This window comes from Trachymyrmex septentrionalis, unplaced genomic scaffold (assembly GCF_001594115.1).
Source record: "Trachymyrmex septentrionalis isolate Tsep2-gDNA-1 unplaced genomic scaffold, Tsep1.0 scaffold410, whole genome shotgun sequence".
Lineage (NCBI taxonomy): Eukaryota > Metazoa > Arthropoda > Insecta > Hymenoptera > Formicidae > Trachymyrmex > Trachymyrmex septentrionalis.
In genome coordinates, this window is record NW_017305581.1 from 52942 (window position 1) to 58908 (window position 5967).

Below are 5967 nucleotides of genomic sequence, written 5' to 3' on the forward strand. Positions count from 1 at the left end.
CCTTTGATGATACAAACATAAAGAAAGGTAGTACAAACGGGTACAAACAATGCCAAAACAGCACACGTACAGATTTGGAATATCATGAAGAATAGCGAGAGTAGTATATGGACAGCCATGGAGCATCAAAACAACCTCCCTCCAGGAGTCTCCCTCTGGCGCCGTGGGCGTGACCTAGACGGGTCAGTCTAGAGAAAGGGCGTGTTCTGATTGATTGAGGAGTGAAGGGAGGGGCTAATAGGATAATTAAATAGTGTGTTCTGATTGGTGCGCCCTATACTTGCCAAAGATTTGATTGGTTCGCTCCATACCTACCCATAAGGTGATTGGAGAGGGTGGGTGGTAGAGGGCCTTAGACAAAATGGAGGTCTGAAAAATGATGAGTGGAGATTGGGACTGTAGCATTCTTTTGTTGGGCAGAGTACGAACAACAGGGGATGAATAGCGGTCGAATTTATGACGCTTTTTGTTGTCGCAGCGCAACGTCTCCGGTGTGTTGACGTTTCAGTGAATGTTATTTATGTATGAGAGAGGAGATCTTATACGAAAATTCACGGGTCTAGAAAGAGTCTTGCTTTTGTTCGGAAGAATTTGGGGGAGGTAAAACAGGAACAAACATGTTCAACTGTTGCGGCGCGTTGTCTTCGAGCATTGCTTTAAAAAAATTCATTCTTATTTTATGTATTTAATGTACATTATCTGAGTCTGTAATATCGGGGGAAAATGTATCTATTGTAAATAAGGGTGAAGGGGCGGGGGTAAGAAACAAGGCAATATTTACAAGTTCAAAAACGTTTATTTAAAAAAGATATTACATGAAATAGTTATTTTATTTTTTTAAAAGAATACACGTTCGAACATGACGGCATACAACATGAGAATTTACGAATTTATGTTTACAATGAAGAAAAATTTTATGAAATAACTGTACAATTAATCGATCATTTCGCTTACAATTAGAGAAACAATTAGAGAGTAAATAGATCAAGAAACTGATAAATATTATAGCCATTACACAAATAATATAGAAATACACAGCAGTATTGTCCGCAAGTTTGAGAAAGTATTCCTTGCAGCATTGTCGTACTCCAGCGATACGTGGTGGAGTTTCGTCGAAGTCGTAAGAAGAATCTTGAATCCAAGAGCGGCAAGCCGTAGCTATCGAAATACGTTCCCATCCCATGTTCATCCGTGTAGAAGGCGACCCAGTGTTGGTCGATCGTGATCGTCCGTGTTAGCGACAATGGCGGTCAATTAGCGACAATGGACCTCGTCCACACCCTCGGTAATCGATCTGCAGGATAGACCCCCGTATGTCGTACACGGAGATGATGTAATGCATTTAAAACTTCCAGCAAATTCATTTCTCGTCGTCGGAGAGCGTGAGAGAGGAAATGTTTGCGTAAATTCAAAATGTACCTCTTTTGTCGGCGTATGCAATGTGGAGCTCCCTAAAATGCTCGATGCTTGCGAGACATTGGTGTTAGCTTTATCTCTATCAGTCCGCGAGTCGAATTTTGAGAGATCTTTTTTTTCCTCGTCTGTGTCGCTTGTTTGTTCGCGCTTTGGTTCGTCTTTTCCGTCGCGATATTTTTCCTCCACGCTTTAATGTTGTGAGTGATATCGGTGTTTCTGATTTTTAAATTGAATTGGAGAATTCTCGCTGTCGGTTTTTTCGCTCTCGACGACGCTCTCGCTCCAATTTTCTGAGGAAAGACTATCATAACTTGAATTGCTGTTATGTCGTATAATTAGCAAACGTTTCAATTTGTAAGCGTTGCGTAAGGCGCAACGTGATTCGACGCTGGTTCGAAATCCGTGATGCGTGCAGTGTTGTCCACGGCCTTCGAAATCTGGTAGATTTTTAAAATCCAGAGAAATTCCCTCCAAATTATATACGTTTCTAGAAAGTAGATTACTCAGATAACGAGCCTTCTCTTGTCCTCTGGTATAGATGTAGCGGGCGTGTCGTGTAATGTCACGCAGATGTATCGTAAAGTTTTTTGGATTGACATCTCCATCGAACCATTCGATTCCATGATAATTTCGTATAAGCCAGTTGTTTTCTCGTCTTGCTCTCATGGATAAATCTTCAAATGGACAAGGTGACGTCAAAATCGAGAGACCGATGATCGCTGCGTTAACCGCTAGAACCGCGACTTCTTTCGAAATAAAGTTTTCTTCGGCATCGCGAAAATCTTGTATGTCAATGACTATATCCATTATGATATTATACTCGAATTTCCGCTACTCTTTTTACGTCACGAAACGTTGGTGTCGCGAACAAGACTTTTCGTATTCTCGCATCCAATTAGATGAGAAAAAAATGCGTAGTAGGGGGGAAAATAATTTTCTTGCGAAAGCCGTAGGACTAACCGGAAAAGTCGACAATGACATGACGCGAGGAGTCGATTTCTAAAACGTTATCAAACTCGGCAAACGATACAATTAATAGTCACAGAAAGAGCTTTTTCAAATCTCACTTCTAATCGTAAGCTTCCGTGTTTTACGAGATTCCAATGTCCTGCGCAATTAGCGGATAAATCTGCAGTAAGATCGAAAGCGAAAAGAGTGTAGCCGTTGGTGTAATCGTCTCTACTTACAGAATCACCCTCGTTCAGAAAGTGAATGCCGGTTCTCGAGAATAATGTGATAAGCTTCAACGTAGAACGGTTCGATTTTCGAAAAATTTGGTTATATCGATCTACTCGGAATTTGCACGTCATCGGCGTACAGTGCAAAGAAATTTATTCCGTAATTTTTGAAATTAAACGGGTTTAATTTTTTATCACATTTAAACGCCTTGTTATCGACAAAGCCGACTATTATTCGTTTTGGTAGCTGTCCGAATATTGCGTTGTCTATCAATTCCCCCACGACACCGACGTGTATCGTGAATGTTTTAACTTCGACCCTCGTAAAGGAATACTTGGCAATAGTTTTACTCAGCATTCTGGCGTGTGCGAGGAGCACGGGCTTATTTTTGTTCTTCTTACGAGTAGACTGACGTCAAGAATGCGTATTTTTTATAACGTTTTACTCTCTATAAGACAAAATGAATTTTTTGAACGTAAGAGTCTCATTCTAACCTCCACTCCATTAATTAAAAATTTATCTTGATTGAAAACGTCGCAGTGAAGGTGACCAATGAGATCTAGCGCGCGATTTCCTCGAATGTCGAATTGCGCGCGTTTCTCGAAAGCCGTATTTAGATTTGCCGTGTCTAACGTGTCGTCCATGTAACCAGGGATATCCGCGTCTCATAAGAAAGAGTTTAGATGGGAGATTTTTGCGGGTGAAGCATAATTTAATTACCCCTCGATTGGTACGCGCGGTATGCGTAAGCGTTGTTTGGTGGCGATACGAGCTTTTGATTGAAATATACTAATCGATTTGGTTGAACATGGAATGCAGTAAATGATTTACGGGGCCTACTTTTGCCCCACCGTCGGGTGCAATCGATGTGCTCTCCCCGCGCTTTCTACGCGTATGCGAAGGCTCAACATGGTGTGAGTGAGGTCCAGATAGTCTTCTCCATGTCCGGGTATGACAAATTCTATGGGCGAGTTGTCTGCGAGCGAAGTTATGGGTTTGTAATAAATTCATTGCGAACTCTCAATGCTGGTTTGCGTAGGTGGCAGAGAGAAGAGATCAAGTTCGCTCTTTATACACTCGCTTGAGTGGGTATGAAGAAAGGACATGCTTTTCTCTAGCTGCGAAATCGTATCTCAATTAAGAGAATATATCGGATACGTGGCATTTCTTGGCACGATGTTTCCTAATGGATGATTTTTTGGTTTTTCTTTCTGCAGCACGAATTTTCTTTTTCTTCTTCGTCACTTTTTTGCTCTTCTTCCCTGTGGTACTTCTTGATGATTTTTTTTTTATTCCTCGACGTCCTTTACGATGCGCGGTACGTCTAGACCTACTATTACTCCTCGATTCCGCGAGTCGACTTTTGACCACTTTCTTTAACGGTTTATTATTTTCGACGTCTTCTATCACGTTAATTCCAGCGCGTAAAGCTTCTTTTCTGACAGCACACGCACCTTTATTTAGAAAAGGTAGTATTTTTCTAAATAGCCCACCGAGAAAGCTTCTGATTCCATGTCCGCGCTGATAAGGTAAACCGATGAAAACACGCGGAATTCCATCTCTGCTGCCGATGTCCCGCGCATCAAAATACTCCTCATATTCCATTGTGAGTTATTGACTATAGACTGGCGTTACCGCTCGCGTACATGAAAGAAAGTTATTGCTTACGTTTAAAGTGCAGTGTCACAGTCAGCGTACCGAATTCGAATAGAATTTTATTTCCAAGATGATCTCATATATCTCTTTCGATCGTTCTGAAATTTGTTCGCTGCAAGAGGATATAATTTGGAAATGAGAAATGCTTCACCAAATTTGCACCAAATGCGTAATTATGACTGCGTATCTCAATTGATACTATTCTGAGAAGAGAAGTACGCACATCACCTGTTATATGTATAATGCGCACAAATATCGCAATATACGAACATTTTATCAGAGATAATATCTCACAAACTATAAGGTTCGGCACTCCAATATGACACTCCGACTGTACGTGGATGCCCCGTCTTCTTATTAAATCCATGAGTAAAAAAAGTTTTCTCTTCTGTCTCATTGGAAATAAGTTTACGTATCGCGAGCTTGGAATATAATTCATTTTTATTGGAAATTGCTTCCAAAAAACCTAGCATTCGTAGAAGATTATCGGAAAAGTTTATATGATGTAGCATTTTGCATTTTTCGTCGCAGTTAATACTTATGTAAATTTTACCGCCAGACGCTCTTTGCTGTTCGAAATAAAAATGCGATTCGGCATTTTTACACGCGATATTAATCGCCTCAATAAGCTCATGGATATCATTGTAAATCCATTTGGAAACGAAGCCGGCTTCTTTTGCAGTAAACGAGCCATTCGTCTCCTCGTCGGGTTTAACATCGACAAATCTGATCACATTTTCGTTATGGTGTACGTAAAAAGGTACAAGGAAATTGAATCTCACTTATCGCAACCTCCCATTCTCCATGCAACACTATAGAGTGAGATAATTCCGTGATGAAGGACGACATTGTATTATTCGGAAAATGACGCATACTGCTGTTACTCGGAAGTACCAGAAGAAATTGTTTCTCCTCCATCGCGAAGAGAAATTAAACTCGATGCCGGAATCCAGATATCAAACTTACTGGGATAACCACGCCAGCTAACTAGCACTTGCTTATTAGCTCCTCGCTCTTTATCACGCGATCAACGATAAATTGTTCTTCCTCTAGGTTTTTCTCAACTCGTGCTAATTCTTGCTCATAAAAAATACCGTCTATGACTTCGTCTGCTAAATCTCGCAGCTCGTACACGTGAGGGTTTTCACCAATCGAGAACACGATAAATTTGAAATATTTCCTCGCTTCACTTAGCCTCGTAACCTTTTTTGAAGGCAGCTTTCGCCATACTGATACGAACGAGATCTCTAACGCGATATTTAATCTTTTGCGCTCGTTTCTTTAATATGTCGTTTTTCCAACGACGCGATATATTTTCACGTGCGATACGGGCGTTTTCTCTCGTTACTACCGCGGGTTGCATTCTCGTGGACGTGTGACGCGTGTGATTGTAAGCACGTACAACGTCCTGCAAAACATCGACGTAGCGTCGTATATTTTTATGCGTGAAATAACGGCACATTCGCTCCTTCAGTGTTCTGTCGAAGCGCTCGACAATGGCGGCTTTAATATCCGGATTGCATGTTACTCGAAAACGAATATCGTTTTCTTTAAGAAATTTTTGCATTGGGTGCGCGACAAATTCTTTACCTTTGTCCGTTTGTAAGTATACGGGTACTCGTCTTTCGCTTTTTGCTAGTGCGCGTTGGAAAGCTTTTATCACGCTGTTGCTCGTTTTGTCACGTAGCGGTTCTACCCAGACATATTTGCTTAATA